This window comes from Dendrobates tinctorius, unplaced genomic scaffold (genome assembly GCF_039654945.1).
Source record: "Dendrobates tinctorius isolate UK_male_01 unplaced genomic scaffold, ASM3965494v1 ptg000206l, whole genome shotgun sequence".
Classification (NCBI taxonomy): Eukaryota; Metazoa; Chordata; class Amphibia; order Anura; family Dendrobatidae; genus Dendrobates; species Dendrobates tinctorius.
The window spans coordinates 1,138,906-1,161,976 of NW_027361873.1; the positions used below are offsets into that span (position 1 = coordinate 1,138,906).

Here is a 23,071-nt window from a genome sequence, read left to right on the forward strand (position 1 = left end):
GAAATGGCTGCTTTGGGAAATTTTTCTTCTTGCCGCTGGCTTTTTCCATCTAATGCCGGGTCGAACAAGAAATTTCCTTCACACGGCAGAGAGCAGTTTCATCTTTTCCTGTATGTCCCCCGGCCAGCATTTAAGCCATACCGCACGGCGTCCCACATTGGCCAATGCGGCCAGCCTTGCTGAATCCGCTGAAGCATTAGCTAGAAATACTGCCGCTGCTCTTATGGCCGGTATTGCCTCTAGGATAGTCTCCCTGGGGACTCTTTGCTCTAGCTGATCCTCCAGGTTATCAACCCATATTTTTAGGGATCTAGCCACACAAGTGACCGCAATGGCCAGCCTTAGTGCCCCAGCCGAGGCCTCCCAGGTCGTCTTAAGACAACTATCTGTCTTTCTATCCAGAGATTCTTTCAGGGAACCTAAATCCTCAAAGGGAGGACTTTCTGGTGACTTTTGAGATTGCTACATCAATCTTTGGAGCCCTATCCCAGGATGAGGATGCCTCCTCATCAAAGGGGTATCTTCTCTTTAGAGAATTGATTATCTGGGTTTTCTTCTCTGGTTTTTACCATTCCCTTTTAATGAGCCCCTGTAGCTGTTCGTTAATAGGGAAGGCTCTACGTTTTTTTCTTTTGCAAGCCGCCGAACATGAGTTCCTGGGTCAACTTCTTTGCTTTCTCATCTACCAGCCCCATGGTAGAACAGACTGCTTTTAGAAGCCTGTCTGTAGCTTCCACTGGAAATGCATCTTCCTCATCTGAGCTACTTTCGGAGTAACATGATGAGTCCTCCTCTGATCCTGTGGAGTCCTCTTGAGAGACCAAGGAGGGGCTGGACCTATCCCTTGCTTTGCTATCCATATGTGTTGTCTGTAATGCCTTCTCTGTCACGGACCTCTGACTGAATCAGGGATCTTAGGTTCTCAGCGAAAGATGGTGTCTCCTCCGCCAGTTTTATCAATACAGTCCGGACACAATCTCTTATCCCAGGATGCTCTTAAGGGACTCTTGCATAGGGGACATTCCTTAATTTTAGTTTTAGACATGCTCTTCTTAGGGACCTCCTATACTCCACCCCACCCATGTAAGTAAAAAGAGAGGGGAGAGTTGGAGACAAGAGAGAAGAGAAAGAGAACAGACATTAGCGTGCTAGACTTTCTCGAAGCTCACTCACTACTAAGGCTAGTTTCACACTTGCTTCTTTTTGCAGCGCGTTTTTCCCGCAAAAAAACGCATTAAAAAAACGCATGCAAATGCATACAAACGCTGCGTTTTTTTCAAGCATTTTTATGCGCATGCAGGAAAAAAACGCAGCGTTTTTGCGCGTTTGTATGCGTTTTTTGTGCGTTTGCGTTTTTTTACAGATTTTGGAAAAAACCCACAAAAAAGAAAAAACAACCATTCAACAACACACAAGACCAATGGGACTGCATTGTGGGTGTGGTATGTTAATATATAGACCCTGTCTACAGTATTCTTCACATTTGCTTGATTCTTCTCGTGACCATGGATCTGCGCTGGAAGAGTTTTCACTTCAACTTGGATTTGGACATCGCGATGGCTCAGGCGTATGCAGTTGCTTGCCATGAACAAAGGAAGAGAGAGAGGCAGCGAAGACGGCGGCGTATGTGGATACATCCGATTGTTGAACTCCGGGATAGCCGTGGGGCATACCACACCCTCTACAGCGAGCTCCAGTCAAACCCGGAGAAATTTACAGATTATATCCGGATGTCCCACGAAAGTTTCATGGATTTGCTTGCTCGTGTCCAACAATCCATCCGGAGACAGGACACACAGCTCCGTCGTGCGATTCCTCCTGAGGAACGGCTACTGGTGACATTACGGTATGTTTTAAAAACCAAGGGGTGCGGTCTGATGTTTTTTTTTTAAATTTAGTATTCAAAACCTTGGGTAATTAGTTTTCGTGAATGTACTAATATTTTATTTTATAGTTTTTTAAAATAATGTACATAAATATTAATTTTACTTCTTTGTCTGTTCACAGATTCCTGGCGACTGGAGAAACCCTATCTTCACTACACTTCCAGTACCGTATTGGAATCTCTACCTTGTCTGGAATTGTTGCTGACACCTGCCGGGCTCTCTGGAATGTTCTTTGTCCAGAAATTATGCCCCTGCCCACCGCTGAAAAGTGGATGGAAATTGCTGACAAATTCTGGACAGTATGCAATTTTCCCAACTGTTTGGGAGCTGTTGATGGTAAACACATACGGATCATCAAACCCCAAAGAACGGGATCTGAGTACTATAATTACAAAAAGTACTTTTCAATAGTACTCATGGCGATTGCGGATGCCGGATGTATGTTTGTAGCAGTGGACATTGGAGCATTTGGCCGTGGTAATGACTCACAGGCTTTTAAAAACTCAGACATGGGCCGGAGGTTGTATGGCAACCAATTTAATTTCCCTATGCCACGGCCTCTTCCTCACACCGAAGCTCCGCCACTGCCCTTTGTAATGGTTGGCGATGAGGCTTTTCAAATGTGCGGAAACTTGCTGAAACCCTACTCCAGCCGGGACTTGGACCACACCAAAAAAATATTTAATTACAGGCTGACCAGGGCCAGAAGAACTGTCGAGTGTGCTTTTGGGATTCTTGTCTCCAGATGGCGAATTCTGGGCACGGCCATTAATCTTAAACTTGAAACAGTCGATGAGGTGGTGAAGGCCTGTGTGGTTCTACATAACTTTGTGATGGCTAAAGAGCACCCGACCTTTGAACTGGACGATGATGCTCCTAACCCATTGCCTGAATTCACTCAGCACACTCTCAGGTCATCCGTTGAAGTTGGCCAAATGAGGGACCAATTTGCGGCCTACTTTATTTCTGATGTAGGACGGGTGCACTGGCAAGATGAAATGGTGTAATGTTTTTGTTTGTTTATGGTAATAAAAAACCTTATTTGATACCATTACTGAGTGCACTATATTTTTTAAACTCCAATTAAATAAAAAACTTCCCATGTATAACTGAATTTTTTGATGTTCACACACCTGGGCAGGTAAATACACATACGAGTTAAAATGCAGCATTGCTAGTCTGCGTGAAATATATTGGAACGAGCAAAGCTGCAGGCCATGAATCAGGAAACCAAATTTTTTCAAGAGAAAATTGTGCAACTAGTTGAAAAAAAAGTATGTGATTTTCTCAAAACACAACCCTCAAAACCCAACCCCAATGAAAGTCAATGGTGAATACAAGTCAGCATTGAGTGGATGAATGTAATCTGCTCCATTCCAACTTACAAGTTATTATACTAGGCCTTGGAATAACTATACTAGGCCGTGGTATTTCAAATATGAGTATAGTAGGCCTTGGGCCTACTAGTATAGTCATATGTGAAATACCACGGCCTAGTATAGTCATACCAAGGCCTACTCGATTTTTACCAACTAGGATCTTGTTTCACGAAAAACAAACTGTTGAAACTTGACAAGTTTCAACAGTTTGTTTTTCATGAAACCAGATTCTAGTTGGTAAAACTAGAGTTATTACACTAGGCCTTGGAATGACTACACTAGGCCGTGGTATTTCAAATATGAGTATAGTAGGCCTTGGGGCTAGTAGTATAGTAATATGTGAAATACCACGGCCTAGTATAGTCATACCAAGGCCTACTGTAATAACTCGATTTTTAACAACTAGCATCTTGTTTCACAAAAAACAAACTGGTGAAACTAGAAAGAAACTTATTTTTTAGACAAGTTTCAACAGTTTGTTTTTCATGAAACCAGATCCAAGTTGTTAAAACTAGAGTTATTACACTAGGCCTTGGTATGACTATACTAGGCCGTGGTATTTCACATATGACTATACTAGGCCTTGGGTTGGTTTTTAACATGTATTTACCCATCAGTGTGTGTGAGCGGCGCAAACAACATTAATGAAACTTTTTAATGGTGAACCACAAATGTAAATTTATTTTTAATCAAAAAAAGTAAACCAAAAAATTATTTTTTACGGCGTTTGGGGGCAGATGGTTTCAATTTGGGGGTGTGCAGGGAATATGCAACACTTGCAGTTGAAGACGGTGTTTGAGGGGAAGGGGCAACAAAACTTGTGGGGGAAGGTAGTCCAGTTAAGGGAATTAAACTAGGAACACTTGGAGGAGAGGAAATCTGTTCAGGTACATTAGTTGTAATGGCATGTCCCCGTAGGCTTGTGTGCCTGGACCGACTTTGGCCCAATGCCCGCCTTGATAGATTTCGCCTTGAACTAGGGGCAAATATTGAGTGTAGGTCCCCCGTCTGCTGGTGTGGCTGCTGCTGAGGTGGCGGCGGCTGCTGAGGTGGCGGCGGCTGCTGCTGAGGTGGCGGCGGCTGCTGCTGAGGTGGCGGCGGCTGCTGCTGAGGTGGCGGCTGCTGCTGCTGAGGTGGCGGCTGCTGCTGCTGAGGTGGCGGCTGCTGCTGCTGCTGAGGTGGCGGCTGCTGCTGCTGCTGAGGTGGCGGCTGCTGCTGCTGCTGAGGTGGCGGCTGCTGCTGCTGCTGAGGTGACTGCTGCTGCTGAGGTGACTGCTGCTGCTGCTGAGGTGGCTGCTGCTGCTGCTGAGGTGGCTGCTGCTGCTGCTGAGGTGGCTGCTGCTGCTGCTCTTCGTTGGCAGTGCTCGTCCTTGCAGGAGGACTGGTGGCGGCAGTGATGGTCCAGGTTTGCAGAGTGGTGGTGGCAGGGCTACTACATGTTGTTGTAGCGGCAGGGCTGTTCCATGTTTGCCTAGTGGTGGCTGAGCTCCACTCATGCATGGGAGTGGCGGTGGTGCTCCAGACAGGAGCAGCGCTTGCCATGGTGGTGTCGGTGAAGTGACCAGCTGCACTCAGACTTGTGGTGGTGTAACGGTGGGTTTCCTGGCTTTGAATAGAGGTGTCCGTGCAGTGGTATGCAGCACAAGTCGGTAGTGAGGTGAAGCGAGTCAATGGTGGCACAGGTGGAAATGACACCACTGACTGCTGACCGTACCGATTATGCTGCATAGCCTGCAAGAAAGCATTGTTGCAGGCCTGCAGCACATTCAGCTGTTGCTCAGGACTAAGGTGTTCCGCCATGCCCTTTTCAATCTTACTAAAAAAATGGTGTGCTGGTCTGTTGAGGTCGGCCTCCAGACGGTCAAGGCGCTGTTCTACAGAATTGAAGCGGTGTTCAAAGTGGTTAAAACCACGTTCCATGAGTGCAAAACCGCTTTCAACTCTGTCGGACAGTGACTTGAGGCTGGAATTAAAGGCCTCGCTCAAATGCATAAACTCGGGCAAGACATTCCTGTCCAAGGCCCTCTGCCGCTGGCGGGTAGTGCCCGCATAACCAGTGGCAGAGACCTGGGACAGGGGAACACCTGATGGCCCAGCTTCCTGGTCACCAGCTGTGTGTGTGGTTGACCTGCAAGGTGCTTCCTGGCTGTCGGATGGCTGGGACGGGTCAGAGGACGTCCGAGGAAGGACCGCTCCAGGGCCAGGTTGCAGGGTGCTGCTCCAGGTGCTGTGGAATAAAGGAAAATCATTACTACCATGCCTTTACAAGAAGCATCAGCTGTGGATTAGAAAAACACAGATTAATAAAAATAAAAACCCAAAATTTATAATACTTACGATCTCGTGGCAAGGACCGGTCTTAGGAACTGCAACGCGTGATAGTGACGGTATCTAGTTCTGGTCCTTGACGCAGATCCACTGCGAACCTGGCCCTCAGCACGAACATCACTGTTGAAGCGGTCCTTGATCGAACGCCAACGTGTTCGGACTTTGTCCACTGTTGTTAAAAAAAAAAAAAACAGTGCCGTCAAGGACAACAGTCACTGCGGCACAATATAGCAATACAATACTCAAAGCAGTCACTGTAGACCCCGATGACACTGTTGGGTTTCCTGCTAGAATACACCTAGCACGAAACCCAACAGTGCCGTCAAGGACAACAGTCACTGCGGCACAATGTAGCAATACAATACTCAAAGCAGTCACTGTAGACCCCGATGACACTGTTGGGTTTCCTGCTAGAATACACCTAGCACGAAACCCAACAGTGCCGTCAAGGACAACAGTCACTGCGGCACAATGTAGCAATACAATACTCAAAGCAGTCACTGTAGACCCCGATGACACTGTTGGGTTTCCTGCTAGAATACACCTAGCACGAAACCCAACAGTGCCGTCAAGGACAACAGTCACTGCAGCACAATGTAGCAATACAATACTCAAAGCAGTCACTGTAGACCCCAATGACACTGTTGGGTTTCCTGCTAGAATATGCCTAGCACGAAACCCAACAGTGCCGTCAAGGACAACAGTCACTGCGGCACAATACAGAGCAGGGAAATACTCACTAAACGCCTTTTTGGAGGATGCTGTGGCGCTGTCCCAGCCATCCATCAACGCTGCGACCACCTCATTCCATAGCCGCCGGGTCACCACAATGTCCTTGTGCAGCCGGTCACAGCTGTCCCACAACGGCGAACGCTCCTGGACCAGGCTGATGAGCTGCTCATTATCCAGGTAGACGTCTTCATCCCGTTGTGGAACCTAGACAAAACACATTCATTAGAATAATCAAATTTAAATTGAATAAAAAGTTACAAAAAAAGAAACATAAAAAAGAGTAAAAATAGAAGATAAAAAATAAAGAACATTACAAATCATTTGATACATACATTCCGTATCACCACCGGGACTTGGCTTCGCTGCTCCTGCTCTTCGCCCTCACTAGTCCCGTCCGCAGAAGATGATGATGACGATGTCTTAAAAAAGTAGAAAAAAACGTAAGAGATTTGGAGAAGCAGCAGATATACTTACCAGATGCACGAAAATAATCACCTCACGGTCTGCTTGCGCCAATTCCTGCCGCGATGGGGAATACTCGGATTCTGAAGACATACTGCATGTAAAAATAATAAAAATCATTAGTACATACATAATTTAAAAGGACAGGCATATAATGTAATATACTCACATTCTTCGCTGATATAAGATGGGTTCCTTGTTGACTGTCTGCTCTCCAATCTGTCAGTGTAGTAGTGGCAGAGTTTTGGCAGGCACCTCCTTTATATAGACTTTTTTTTTTTGACTTTAGAAGATTATAACTAGTACAACAAGTGGACACTACCAAAAAAACGCAGCGCTAAAAAAACGCTTACATGCGCATGCCAGTGCGCACGTATGCGCATCCATAGGCTATAATGGCCCTTTTTAGCGCAAAAACGTGCGCATACGTGCGCATGCGCTTTTTTGCAGGGCCAAAAAATGCAACATGCTGCGTCTGGAAAATACAAACGCACACCCCAAAAAAACGCAGCGCATGAAAATCGCATACGTGCGCATGCCAGCGCGCAGGTATGCGCACCCATGTTAAATATAGGGGAAAAAACGCATGCGCACGTATGCGTTTTTTTACAGCGCAAAAAACCGCAAATGTGAAACCAGCCTTAGACGCTTCAAAAGACGGGTACCGGATCTGAAGGCTGACTGGTCTTCTCACTGTCTCCCAATGAGACTATGGACCCCTGCGGCTGTAAGTGCTCTGGCGAAAAGCTTTCCATCCTACAAGCTGCTTAGCGGCTGCCACCTGATGAGAGCAGTCACATTCAACCTAGAATGGCCAGTGTCCCACGCCAGCACTTCTGACTGCTTTTAGGCTAGTTTCACACTAGCGCTTTGGAGCGCAGCGACGGCCTGCGCATGGCCGCCGCTAAGCCCCGCCCCCTGCTGCGCCTCCGCCGGTAGCTCCGCCTACCGGCGCATGACGCTGCATGCGTCCCCTATCTTTATCACTGGGTGCGAAGGCCGTGCGCAGTATGCGTTTGGCGGCGCATGCGTCCTTTTGGCGGTGCGCCGACCTGCACCAAACGCAACCTGCTGCAGTTTGGTTGCGCTTGGCGCACCGTCAAAAAGGCGCATGCGCCGCCAAACGCATACTGCGCACGGCCTGCGCCCCCACTGATAAAGATAGGGGACGCAGGACGCATGCAGCGTCAAGCGCCGGAAGGCAGAGCTGCCGGCGGAGGCGCGGCAGGGGGCTGGGCTTAGCGGCGGCCGTGCGCAGGCCGTCGCTGCGCTCCATAGCGCTAGTGTGAAACTAGCCTTAAATAACAGCATTGCCTTTTTTTTTGACTAACTGATCAATCAATCAAATTTATTATCGCCAAGTACATATTACATATATACAAGGAATTCTTTGTGGCAAAGAGGCAACATAATATATAACAACAGATACAACAAGTAACATCTAACAGATCCTGCACCTGCAAGCAACTTGCGTTTCCTGGATCTATCCCCACGCATGCGCGCTGTGCCTGGCCTGTGTGTGCAGCCAGCAGCCACATCCAGTGCGCGCTGCTCTATCCGATCCCCGTGCCCCCGTTTATTACCCGAGTGTATGCGCTCCCTGCGTACACCCGGCTGAGGATCACGTGTGCGCGTGCACCCGGCAGCCACTTCCGGTGCGCACTGCCGACATTCTGCCCTGACGCACCTGCTGTTGGCGTGCGTTCTCTCCTCCGGGTGCACATGCCCCGACCTCTACTTCTGGTGCACGCTCCCTCCAGCCTACCAGGTGCCTGGGCTGGCACCACTGTTCTCCAGGTGTACATGCTTCCTGCACGCGCCCGCTCTATTCCTGGCGTTCCAATGCCACCAACACCATGAAACCCCTGCTGCCCCCCCCTCATACCTGCGGCACCACAGGTCACAGTCTCACCGGAGGGATCATCAACGTCGCCCAGGCCACCACTGAATCAGGTACACCCCACTTCTTTCCAGGGCTCACGTTCAATGGTGTCTGGTGTTCTGGGCTCAACAGGGAGGGCACCCATAAACAAGGCCTCTGAGGAGTTTCTTTCACCCTGGCACCGATGTGCCTCACAGGCTGCATGGCCACCATATGTCAACAGGGAGGGTACACAGAAAGTGGCCTCTGCCGACCTCCATATAACTTGTGGGTTGCCAGCAACAGGGAGGGTACACCAATGAGGCCTCCGAGGCGCCATACTTCACCTGTGCATTGACTCACGAGCTGTGGCCATGCTTTGCTCAGGGGGGGCATGGTGAATCATGGCCCCCAAGGTGACTACCGCCACCTGGTAACGGATGCAGCAGACCATTGCCTCCCCACACCCATCCGACCCAGGCATCCTCTTCTTTCTTCAAGATCTTCATCTTGAGGGTTCCCCATCAAGGACAGTCAACCAACTGATGCAGAGAGAGGAGCCGCCCTTTTATCTTGAAGGATTCCTGTCCTTGAAGGGCGGATCCCCTCTCCTGTGGTGCTGTCATGTATGATGGAAAAACTAATACTACTGAACATGTGAACTTCCAATAATCTGCTAAAAATGGATTCTGTAAGCAAAAAAAAAAATACCACTTCAAATAGGAGAGTGGATCGCTATTTAATGGATCTGTCAATGTTAAAGTTGTGCAGACAATTTATCCACATAAAAACGGGGAATAATTTTTGTCAGCGGATTGCTGCTGAATCTGTTCCGATTTCTGGACATGTGAACATAGCCTAAGCAGATTGGATGTCAATAAAAGCACAACCTTTGCATGATGGCATGCAGTACAGATGAAAGAAATCTGTTTTGCCAAGGTTCTTTGGTATATTTCAATGCATCTAGAAGAAATCAGGGGTAAAAAAAAAACAAACTTATGTCTACAGCTCCTATGCAAACATGGTTTCCATAAGATGTAAACGGGGTATTCCCATCTCCAGGATCCTATCCCAATATGTAGTAGGTATAATATCAAGTGCCTCCAATTAGAAATTTAGTACTATTTTTGATTTGCCGTGTCCCTTTCCTCATGTGCAGGTATTACAGGACCTTAGGTATCCATGGTTATGACCAAAAGCAACTAGCTAACTCACTACATCAGTGGCCGTGACCATGGATACCCAAGGTCTTGCAATGCCTGTACATGAGGGAAGAGAGACATAGAAATGCTTCTTCCGCCTGTGTGCCTGCTGTGAGGCAGGCAGTCCGCTCCAGCTTTTTTCTCCCGTGAAGTGAATCACCCGTCATCCGCCACAGTGGTGAACGTCACGGTTGACCAGATTCGTAACATCATGGACAAAAAGACATATCCGAAACATGTCTGTCATAGCCCATGTGGATCATGGCAAGTCAACGCTGACAGATTCACTGGTGTGTAAGGCTGGCATTATTGCCTTTGCTCGTGCTGGTGAGACTCGTTTTACTGACACTCATAAGGATGAACAGGAGCTTTGCATAACCATCAAATCTACTGCAATCTCTCTGTTCTACGAGCTTTCTAACAATGACTTGGCCTTCATCAAGCAAAGCAAAGATGGCTCCGGCTTTCTTATCAACCTGATTGACTCACCTGGCCACGTTGACTTCTCCTCTGAAGTTACTGCTGCTCTTCGTGTCACCGATGGTGCATTGGTTGTTGCAGATTGTGTTTCTGGAGTGTGTGCAAACTGAGACTGTGCTTAGTCAGGCTATTGCCGAACATTTTCGCCCCGTCTTGATGATGATCAAGATGGACCGTGCGCTTTTGGAACTCTGACTAGAATCAGAGGAGCTGTTCCAAACATTCCAACGCATTGTTGAAAATGTAAATGTAATTATTTCTATATATGGTGAAGGAGAGACTGGTCCAATGGGTAACATAATGATTGACCCAGTCCTCGGTACTGTTGGCTTTGGCTCTGGGTTGCATGGCTGGGCATTTACTCTGAAACAGTTTGCCGAGATGTATGTAGCAAAGTTTGCCTCAAAAGGAGAAAGGCAGTTGTCACCAGCAGATCGGTCAAAGAAAGTTGCAGACATGATGAAAAAGCTATGGGGTGACAGATATTTTGATCCATCTACTGGGAAATTTTACAAGACCGCCACCACTGCTGATGGGAAGAAGCTTCCAAGAACATTCAGTCAGCTGATCCTGGACCCAATCTTCAAAGTGTTTGATGCTATCATGAACTTCAAGAGACTGCAAAGCTGATTGAGAAATTGAACATTAAGCTGGACAGTGAAGACAAAGAAAAGGAGGGCAAACCTCTACTTAAGGCTGTTATGAGACGCTGGCTTCCCGCTGGTGATGCTCTTCTTCAGATGTTTACCATCACCTGTGACTGCTCAGAAGTACCATTGTGAACTTTTGTATGAGGGAGCTCCTGATGATGAAGCTGCCATGGGCATTAAGAACTGTGACCCTAAAGGACCACTTATGATGTACATATCTAAAATGGTTCCCACAACTGATAAAGGTAGATTTTATGCCTTTGGACGAGTGTTCTCAGGTGTTGTATCTACTGGCCTCAGTTAAAATTTGGTCCCATAATTCTACCCCTGGTAAAAAAAAAAAGAGGATCTCTATCTGAAGCCAATTCAGAGAACTATTCTGATGATGGGACATAAAGTAGAGTGCATTGAAGATGTGCCCTGTGGCAACAGTGTTGGTCTGGTTGGTGTGGACCAGTATTTGGTGAAGCCTGGAACAATCACTACTTTTGAACATGCACACAACATGCGTGTTATGAAGTTCAGTGTGAGCCCTGTTGTCCGTGTTGCTGTGGAAGCAAAGAACCCTGCTGACCTTCCAAAACTTGTAGAAGGGTTAAAAAGTCTGGCAAAATCTGGCCCTATGGTGCAGTGCATCATTGGAGAGCACATCATTGCTGGAGCTGGTGAGCTTCACTTGGAAATCTGTCTAAAAGATCTGGAAGAAGACCATGCTTGCATTCCAATCAAGAAATCTGATCCGGTTGTGTCCTACCCGGAGACTGTCAGTGAAGGATCCAACCAGCTTTGTTTGTCAAAGTCTCCCAACAAGCACAACCGGCTGTATATGAAGGCTCGTCCTTTCCCTGATGGTTTGGCTCAGGATATTGATAAGGGAGACGTGTCAGCTCGTCAAGAGCTTAAAACAAGGGCCTGTTATCTCGCTGAAAAATATGAATGGGATGTCACTGAAGCAAAAAAGATCTGGTGCTTTGGGCCTGGGCCAAATATCCTCACTGATGTCACAAAAGGAGTCCAGTACTTAAATGAAATAAAGGACAGTGTAGTGGCTGGCTTTCAGTGGGATACAAAGGAGGGTGTTCTTTGTGAAGAGAACTTGAGAGGTGTATGTTTCGACGTGCATGATGTGACCCTTCATGCTGATGTTATTCACAGAGGAGGTAGACAGATCATCCCCACTGGCCGTCGCTGTCTCTATGCTACTGCACAGCCCCGCTTGATGGAACCAATTTCTCTTATAGTGATCCAGTGCCCAGAACAAGTGGTTGGTGGACTCTATGGTGTCTTGAACAGAAAGCGTGGATGTGTTTGAGGAATCGCAAGTTGCTGGCACACCTATGTTTATTGTTAAAGCTTATTTGCCTGTCAATTAATCATTTGGCTTCACTGCTGATCTACGATCCAATACTGGTGGCCAAGCCTTCCCCCAGTGTGTGTTTGACCACTGGCAGTTTCTTTCTGGTGATCCTTTTGACACCACTACAAGACCAAGCCAGGTTGTTGCAGAGACCTGTAAGCGAAAGGGTCTTAAAGAGGGCATTCTTGCCTTGGACAACTTCCTGGACAAGTTGTGAGCTCTGACCACATTCTCAGAATCTGATGCTCTTGACAACTTTGTTTCTCAGTTTGACATCTTGCTCCTCTCATTAATGCCAGGATTTTCTTTTATGTCCAATGTTGGTGCTGCAAGGCTAGTTTCACATTAGCTTTTTTTTTTTTTTTTTTTTTAGCACCGCACTTCGTGCACAATAGAAATGCATGCAAAAAAAAAAAAACGTTTGCTTTTTCATGCGCTTGCGTTTTAACCAGTTTCTAGCCATGATAACTCTTAAAATGTCCATGCGCACGACTGTGTTCTCAGACTGTAGCGTGATTTTTGTTGGCGCATTCGTTTTTTTTGACACATGTTGGACGGACCAAAAATGCAACAGGTTGCGGCCAGCGCGCCTATGCGCACACTACAAAAACGCATGCAAACGTGTGCAAACACTAGACCATGTGCCCCGATGTTAAACATAAGGGAGCATGGACACGATGCACTGCGCTGAAAACCGCTAGTGTGAAAACACTTACAAAATGGTAACTCGTAAAACTTAGTCTCCCTAGCCAATTGGAATTATAGGGACTACTTGAGCATCATTGAGAAGCCTGTACTTTCACAGCATGAATACCAGCATTGTAGTGGTGTCATTAATAAAACTTATATTTGAAAGAAAAAAAAAGAAATGTAGTTATTTTTCTGATTTGCTAATTGGAGGCATTTGCTATTACACCTACTACATATTGGGATAGATCTTGGAGATGGTAATACCACTTTAATTATCCATTGTATAAAAAAAAAAAAAAAAAAAAAAAAAAAGCAGGCAAAATGAGCATTGCCTCATGGAGTTTGCCTTCCCCTGGATCAACATGTTTGGTATAGGCTGATTTCAATGGACTTACCATTGAAGTCCACCTATAACCTCTTTCAAACATTAAAAACTACAACAAGACTAGTCACTTGTTACCTCCCTTCCATCTGGTGTACATTTTAAGCCCCATGTATTCTCATCTTGCCCTACTCCCATCCCCCAACTGATTTATAGTCCAATACCATGTAAATGCATAAGACTACTTTTTTTTTTTTTTTTTTTTTTTAAACCAACACCCCTTATTGTGCATGTCACACGCATAGGAACAATACAAATGGTTACAAAATTGTATTAATTTACAGCTTCTTCCTACCAAATCTTTGCAAACTGTGCTAGCTCGGTTATAAAGTGGTCACTCCAAAGTAAAATAAATCATATTTTTCCCCTAAGAACCACTAAAACTGACAAGGTCCTACAAGTCATGAAAGACAAGTGAAAGCTGGAAACTTCTAAAGCCATTCATCAAAGTTTGTCAACTACCTACAACATTCCTTGTTTTCTCTTTTCTGGATACCATTTTTTTTGTCTTTATTTGGGTCCTGCTGCAATGCAGTAGAGAAAGTATTAAGTTACGTACAGGTAACGGTATTTTTCGGAAGCCCATGACAGCACCACGAGAGAGGGGATCCGCCCTTTAGGAACAGGAAACCTACAGATACAAAAAGGGCGGCACCTCTCCCACGCATCAGTTGGTTTACAGAGCTTGAGAGGCTACCATGGTTAGTACACAACATATAATATATACAACCTATCTACCCTATATAGCAGAAATACAGTGCCTGCAAGTAGTATTCAACCCCCTGCAGATTTAGCAGGTTTACACATTCGGAATTAACTTGGCATTGTGACATTTGGACTGTAGATCAGCCTGGAAGTGTGAAATGCACTGCAGCAAAAAAGAATGTTATTTCTTTGTTTAATTTTTTTTTAAATTGTGAAAAGTTTATTCAGAGGGTCATTTATTATTCAACCCCTCAAACCACCAGAATTCTGTTTGGTTCCCCTAAAGTATTAAGAAGTATTTCAGGCACAAAGAACAATGAGCTTCACATGTTTGGATTAATTATCTCTTTTTCCAGCCTTTTCTGACTATTTAAGACCCTCCCCAAACTTGTGAACAGCACTCATACATGGTCAACATGGGAAAGACAAAGGAGCATTCCAAGGCCATCAGAGACAAGATCGTGGAGGGTCACAAGGCTGGCAAGGGGTACAAAACCCTTTCCAAGGAGTTGGGCCTACCTGTCTCCACTGTTGGGAGCATCATCCGGAAGTGGAAGGCTTATGGAACTACTGTTAGCCTTCCACGGCCTGGACAGCCTTTGAAAGTTTCCTCCCGTGCCGAGGCCAGGCTTGTCCGAAGAGTCAAGGCTAACCCAAGGACAACAAGGAAGGAGCTCCGGGAAGATCTCATGGCAGTGGGGACATTGGTTTCAGTCAATACCATAAGTTACGTACTCCACCGCAATGGTCTCCGTTCCAGACGAGCCCGTAAGGTACCTTTACTTTCAAAGCGTCATGTCAAGGCTCGTCTACAGTTTGCTCATGATCACTTGGAGGACTCTGAGACAGACTGGTTCAAGGTTCTCTGGTCTGAGGAGACCAAGATCGAGATCTTTGGTGCCAACCACACATGTGACGTTTGGAGACTGGATGGCACTGCATACGACCCCAAGAATACCATCCCTACAGTCAAGCATGGTGGTGGCAGCATCATGCTGTGGGGCTGTTTCTCAGCCAAGGGGCCTGGCCATCTGGTCCGCATCCATGGGAAGATGGATAGCACGGCCTACCTGGAGATTTTGGCCAAGAACCTCCGCTCCTCCATCAAGGATCTTAAGATGGGTCGTCATTTCATCTTCCAACAAGACAACGACCCAAAGCACACAGCCAAGAAAACCAAGGCCTGGTTCAAGAGGGAAAAAATCAAGGTGTTGGAGTGGCCTAGTCAGTCTCCTGACCTTAACCCAATTGAAAACTTGTGGAAGGAGCTCAAGATTAAAGTCCACATGAGACACCCAAAGAACCTAGATAACTTGGAGAAGATCTGCATGGAGGAGTGGGCCAAGATAACTCCAGAGACCTGTGCCGGCCTGATCAGGTCTTATAAAAGACAATTATTAGCTGTAATTGCAAACAAGGGTTATTCCACAAAATATTAAACCTAGGGGTTGAATAATAATTGACCCACACTTTTATGTTTAAAATTTATTAAAATTTAACTGAGCAACATAACTTTTTGGTTTGTAAGATTTATGCATCTGTTAATAAATCCTGCTCTTGTGTGAAGTTTGAAGGCTCTAACTTATTTGCATCTTATCAAACCTGCTAAATCTGCAGGGGGTTGAATACTACTTGTAGGCACTGTATATATTTTTTTTTTTTTTTACACACACCATCTCCCACATACCGTAAATTGTGGACAATCTTCTAAAGGAGTGCACCCCTATATGTGAACAAGGGAGGGAACTAAGGGTGCTGTCATGGGCTTCCGAAAAATACCGTTACCGGTACGTAACTTAATACTTTATTCGGACTCCCATGACAGCACCACGAGAGAATTACAGAGATGTAAACTAATTTAGGGCGGGACTACAGCCTGCAGCACCCTTAGCCCGAAGGTGAGATCTGAAGAGGCACCCATATCTAATCGATAGTGGTTAAAAAAGGTGGAAGGAGATGACCAGGTGGCCGCCTTACATATCTGATCAATTGACACTCCAGATCTTTCTGCCCAAGATGATGCCATGGCACGAGTGGAATGCGCCCTCAGGTTCTGCGGAGCCGGACCTCCACCTGCTGTGTAGGCAAGAGAGATAGCCTCCCTAATCCACCTCGCTAATGTGCGTTTTGATACCCTACAACCTTTCCTGGGACCTTGGAAGGATAGGAATAATGCATTCTCCTTCTTCCAAGGATCCGTGGCTGCTAAATATTTAAGTAAGCATCTCCTAATATCTAATGCCTGAAGTTTTTGCTCCTTAGGGTTGGTCAGATTAGGGAGGAAGGAAGGCAGAACTATCTCTTGAGTCCTGTGAAATTGTGATGCTACCTTGGGAAGGTATGCTGGATTTGGCCTTAGGATTACTCTATCCTGTAAGAACTCTGTGTAAGGGGGCAATCTGGAAAGTGCCTGTATGTCGCTCACTCTACGTGCGGATGTTATCGCCACTAGAAAAGCTGCCTTAAGAGATATAATCTTTAATGAGGCCGAATCCAGAGGTTCAAATGGTCTTTCTGTCAAGGCCGTAAGGACTAAATTTAAGTCCCAAGGTACACATCTGTCTTTGTGTATGGGTCTCGATCTAGCCGCTGCTTTGATGAACCTTGCTACCCAATAGTTATTGGCAATATCACATGCAAACAAGGCCCCTAAGGCTGAAACTTGTACTTTTAATGTACTTGTGGAGAGACCCAATTCGAGACCCTTCTGGAGAAATTCCAGAATATGTTTCGTGGGAATTCCGTCTCTGGCGTCAAACTGAAAGGTGGACAGGAATCGCTTCCAGGTCCTAGCATAAATGTTAGTGGTAGTCAATTTCCTGCTTTTTAGGAGGGTATCAATTAACTTCTTGGAGAACCCTCTATCCTCTAACAGTGACCTTTCAAAGACCACGCCGTCAAATGGAGTCTCGCTACTTGTGGGTGGCTGACTGGCCCCTGGTAGAGGAGATCCGGAAGGTTCGGCAGCACCCAGGGATCGCATACAGACATGGTCCTCAACCATGCAAACCAGGTCCTCCTGGGCCAAAAGGGGGCAATTAATATGACTCTTGCCCGATCTTCCCTGATCTTCCTTACTACCAGAGGTAGAAGATTTAATGGCGGGAAGGCGTATGCCAGAGAAAAGTTCCATCTTATCAGGAGGGCGTCCACTGCTAGTGGATTTTCCCTGGGATTCAGAGAGCAGAACGGATTTTTCTTTTCTGTTTTCTCTGGTGGCAAAGAGGTCTACCTCTGGCCGACCCCATCTGCGGACAATCTGGTGGTAAATATCCCTGTTCAAAGCCCATTCTCCTTGCTTTAGAGCCTTGCGGCTTAGAAAGTCTGCCTTTACGTTGTCCTTTCCTCTGATGTGGAGCGCCGTCAAAGATAGAAAACTTCCCTCTGCTATTTGAAGGAGACATTCTGTTGTCCGCATCAGGGCGTCGGAGCGGGTTCCAACTTGGTGGTTGATATATGCTACCGCTACCTGGTTGTCCGAGAGTATCCTCACGTGATGGCCCTGTAGGTACATAATGAGTTTTTTGACTGCCTGCTCTATCGCCAATAGCTCTCTTTGGTTGGATGAGATCTCCGTATCCGAATCCCACTGTCCCTGTACCACTATGTCCCCCATATGGGCCCCCCAACCGAAGGGACTAGCGTCTGTGGTTATAACACGGGTTATCTGCGTTATCCAGGGCACCCCTGAGGCTAGGTTCTCATCATCGAGCCACCATCTAAGCGATGTGACAGTCGAGGGGCTTAGCAACAGTTGACCTTGTAAGGAGTGTCTTAAGGCCCTGCTATTAAATAGGACATCCTTCTGAAGGGCTCTAGTATGGAATTGTGCCCACCTAACTGCTGGGATGCATGAGGTTAGAGATCCCAACAGGGACATGGCCTGTCTGAGGGTCATAGAAGGATTATCAACCGCCCGAAGAACCTGCTGCTGTATCTTTTGCATTTTATCCAATGGCAACAGACACTGCTGAGTTTCTGAATTTAATAGTAAGCCTAGAAACTTTTGTATTTTTGAGGGCTGGAGTCGGGATTTCTCGTAGTTTAATATCCATCCGAGCTTTTCTAACCTGGACTTAGCTCTTTCTATCTGGGATGTACAATGGCCCCCTGATTTTCCCACAATTAAAAAATCATCCAAATATGGAACAATCAGGATGTCCACCTCCCGTAAATGCGCCATCACTTCGGCCACTATCTTTGTAAATACCCGGGGCGCTGCAGAGAGACCAAAGGGAAGGGCTCTATATTGATAATGACGGACTGTGCCGTCTATTGAAACCGCCACCCTCAGGAACTGCTGGAAGTCTGCATGGATAGGTACATGATAGATTTGAAAGATGCGTACTATGACTGCCATAAAACACCCTTTAAACAATATTTTTATTGTCGTATTGATGGACTCCATCTTAAAAGTACGGTTCACCAAAAACTTATTAAGGAAACGTAAGTTAATGATCGTTCTAAATGTCTTATCAGGTTTTTGGATCAGGAATAAGGGAGAGTAGAACCCTCTTCCTCTCTCAGCTTCCGGAACCTCTATCAGGACGTTTTTCTGGCATAGGCTCAAGACCTCCGCTTCTAAAGCTGCTTGTTCAAGGGGTGAAGATCTTAAAGGAGTGGATTTAAAGGTATCCCGCGGGACCTGGGTAAACTCCAATCTAAGCCCGGTGGATATTACATTGCGCACCCAGTCACTATTTGTAATCTGTGACCATGCCGGAAGGAAGGATGATAGTCTACCTCCCACGGGAATTGCTAGTCATTGATTCTGTCTCTTTTGATCTCTAGACGAGCGTCTAAACATGTAGCCCGTACCTCTTCTCCTTCTATCTTCCCATCTGGGACGGTCTCTAGTAGGTGAAGAATTGGGCCTTCTCCCCAGACGGAATCTCCTTCTACCAAATGGGCGTCGGTAGGATGTAGGCCAGAGATTTGGGAATTTTTTCTTGTCGTCCCCAGCCTTCTCAAGCAGTTCGTCCAGGACTGCGCCGAACAAATATTCCCCCTCACACGGAATAGTACAAAGCTTCGCCCTGGTCTGAATGTCTCCCTGCCAGCACTTTAGCCACAGGGCTCTACGAGCCGCATTAGAGAGACCTGCTGCTCTGGCTGCCATTCTTACTGCATCCGCCGAGGCATCTGCTAGGAAGGCTGCTCCCTCTTGGATTGTTGGTAGGGCCCCAAGAATTGTTTGTCTTGACGTACCCTGTTTTAATTGTGACTTCAACTGGTCCAACCAGACCATCATGGACCTGGCTGTGCATGTTGACGCCACTGCTGGTCTTAAGGAACCGGCTGCCATCTCCCAAGTATTCTTAAGGAAGGTGTCTGCCTTCCTGTCTAGGGGATCTTTAAGGGATCCCATGTCCTCAAAGGGCAGCGAGGATCTTTTCGATGCCTTTGCAATGGCCGCATCTAATTTGGGGGCCTTGTCCCAAGTATTTACTGCCGGATCGTCGAAGGGATATCTGCGTTTGCGGGCTGGTGGTAGTGACCCTCTTTTAACCGTTTTTTTCCCACTCTCTGTGGATTAGATCCTGGTTCTTCTGATTTAACGGGAAGACTCTATGCTTCCTCTGCTCCAGCCCCCTGAACATGACATCCTGCATGGATAATTGGGGCTTAGGCTCCTCTACTTTCATTGTCCCTCTGACTGCTTTGACCAGCTTGTCTACCCGGTCAAGAGGCAGACAAAACCGCCCAGAGTCCTCTTCTCCTGAGGAGGACGAGGGAGATGAAGCCTGGGAGTCTCTACTTCTCCTCCATTCTGCCGAGGAATCGGACTCCACCGGGACCCCGCCCTTTATAGTTTCCGGCTGGGACAGTGACTTTAGGGTTTCCTTCATTTCTGCCCTAACAATGTCTCTCAAACTCGCTGCTACCGCAGGCGACTCTTCCGCCACAGTCTGCTGAATACAGGGGGGGCACAATCTTTTGGGGCATGAGTCCGGTAATGGGCATGCACAGAGTGCGCATTCCCTGTGTTTAGTTTTACTTGAAGCCTTCTTCCCCTAGAATAAAGCACAGAAGGGGGGCCCCGTCACTGAGTGAACTTTCACGAAGATCACTTACCAGTGCCACTCTCAAGTACCGGAGGATGAGGGGGATTCTTCTCAGACGATGCTCCTGTCTGCTTAGAGGAGCTTTTATGGCTGGACTGGTCATTTCGTCCCGCACGTTCACTGTCACGTGACTCTTTCTTTTTCTGCTTGACCTGCCGAAGGTCATCCAGGGGCGGCAGAGATGTTTGTCGCTGCTGCCGTCGTTGCTGCTGCTGCCGCCGCTGCTCCTGCTCGCTCTCCATTACTGCTCGCAATAATGTGGCCAAGGCAAGGCACCCTGCCCGGGTCCTGCCTATATACCCCTCCTCCGGACAGCAGTATGCGTGCCGCGCCCCTCCCCCCCTAATAGGGCTCCCTTCCCCAGCTGGCGCCGCACCCGGCCGGAGAGCCGACGCTCATCGGCGTTTGCGATGGGCGCCGCCATCTTGTTTTTCTCGCGCATGCGCAGTGGCGCCGCCGACCCGGAAGCACCTCCTCCGGCTGCCCCCTGACGTCACCGCGACCCCGCCCGACCGGAAGTCACGCGGGACGCCCGGGAGCTTCGGGATACCGCGCTCCCCGATTGCAGCGTCCCCCGCAGCGAGCCGGCCACCGCACCAGCGCCGCCGGATCCGGGGGCCCCCGGGGGGGAAACATACTCACCGGCGGCGGCCTTTATTCTGGAGTCTGACATCCTCCGGACGCCGCTCCCTGCTGACTACGCCACCGCCGTGCTACCCATCCTGGGCCACCGTGGCGTCTTCCAGGGATCCGCACCAGGCCGAGGTAGGAGACCCCCCCGCTACCTGTATCGGCCGGCCGGCCTGGGATCCTGGTCTTCTGTAGGATCCCGTCCATTCAGGAACAGGAAACCAACTGATGCGTGGGAGAGGTGCCGCCCTTTTTGTATCTGTAGGTTTCCTGTTCCTAAAGGGCGGATCCCCTCTCTCGTGGTGCTGTCATGGGAGTCCGAATAAAGAGGGATTTTTGGTACTTACCGTAAAATCTTTCTTGGAGCCTTCATTGGGGAACACAGGTTACCATGGGTGTATGCTGCTGTCGCTAGGAGGCTGACACTATGCAAATAAGAAAAAAGTTAGCTCCTCCCCAGCAGTATACACCTACCAACAGGCCCAAATGTCCTCAGTTGGTGCAAAAGCAGTAGTAGGAGCAACTATAAGAACTCAACCTATGTACCAACCAAACAACAGCAGATTGGCCAACACAGTACAACATTAAGGGAGGGTGCGGTGTCCCCCCCAATGAAGGCTCCAAGAAAGATTTTACGGTAAGTACCAAAAATCCCTCTCTCTCGCTTCAATGGGGGACACAAGTTACCATGGAACATGCAAAAGCAGCCACAAGGGTGGGAAAAATGCTGAGAGAAGGGTTCTTAGGTTGGCCGGTGGGAGACCGCCACCTGCAGTATCTTCCTACCCAAGCCTGCATCAGCAGAGGCATATCTACCTTGTAAAATCTCGCAAAGGTATGGAGGGACGACCAGGTAGCAGCCTTGCAAACTTCAGCCTGGTGATGAACGGCCCAAGAAGCTCCCACAGCCCGGGTAGAGTGAGCCCTCATGCCCGGAGGAGGCTGTTTGTCCTGGATGCGGTATGCCTCCAGAACCACTGAACGAATCCAACAAGCAATGGTGGATTTGGAGGCAGGAAACCCTTTCCGACAACCTTCAGAGATGACAAACAGGGAATCGGACTGACAGAAGGAAACAGCCCTAGCAAGGTAGACTCAAATTGCCCTGCCCAGCTTGTGGAGGGATGTCTCCAAGGGATGAGTTGGAGAGGGACACAGAGAGGGGAAGATGATATCCTCATTGATGTGAAAGGCAGAGAGACTACCTTTGGCAGAAAGGAAGGAACCGGTCTGAGGACTACCTTATCCTGGTGGAAAACTAGGAAAGGAGAATGGCACGACAATGCTGCCAACTCTAAGACCCTCCTAATAAAGGTGATGGCAACCTTCCATGAGAGGAGGGAAAAAGAAATATCCTGAATCGTCTCAAAGGGCACTCAAAACAAGATTTAGATCCCATGGGTCAATCGGAGACTGGTAAGGAGGCGCTATGTGAGCAACACCCTGAAGAAAAGTCTTCACATGGAGAAGAGAAGCCAGATCCCTTTGGAAGAGGATAGCCAGAGCAGACACCTGACCCTTTAAGGCAGGGTTCCCCAACTCCAGTCCTCAAGGCCCAACAACAGGTCATGTTTTAAGGATTTCCTTAGTATTGCTCAGGTGATAATTGCTTCCCCTGTGCAATACAAAAGGAAATCCTGAAAACATGACCTCTTGGTGGGCCTTGAGGACTGGAGTTGGGGAACCCTGCTTTAAAAGGTACTGAGGGAAAGGCCAGAGTTGAGACCCATCTGTAGAAAACCAAGAACGGAGGGGAGAAAAAAAAAAAAAAGTCAGTCCTAGAAAAAAAACAAAAAAACCCACAAACTGTTGACCTCACACCTCTGAAAGAAGGCTTTTCAACACCTGATACATGCGCGATGACACTGGCTTCCTTGCCTTAATCATGGTCTGGATGACCATGTGGGAAAAACCTGCGTCCCTCAGGACTGCGGCCTCAACGGCCATGCCATTAAATTCGGAGACTGAGAATTCAGGTGGAAGAGGGGCCCTTGCGATAGGTCTGGAAGCCTCCAGGGAACGTCTGAGAACATGTTCACTAGCTCCGCACCCAGGCCCTCCGTGGCCAATCGGAGCTACTAACAGAACGGGGACCCCTTCTGCCTTTCTTTTTCACGATTTTTGGAGTCAGGGGAAGAGGTGGCAACAGATAAGGCATGCGTAACTGGGACCACAAGTACATCGCAACCGATGGCAATCGGATCCCAAGACCTGGCTACACATTGGGGAACCTTGTAGTTTATTAGAGACGCCATGAGGTCA

General features: G+C 47.6%; 1 pseudogene; it reads left to right on the plus strand.

Moving 5' to 3' along the window:
• The first annotated feature begins 9,052 nt into the window (after window positions 1-9,052).
• Window positions 9,053-12,659, plus strand: LOC141057982 (elongation factor 2-like; annotated as a pseudogene).
• The last annotated feature ends 10,412 nt before the right edge of the window (window positions 12,660-23,071 follow it).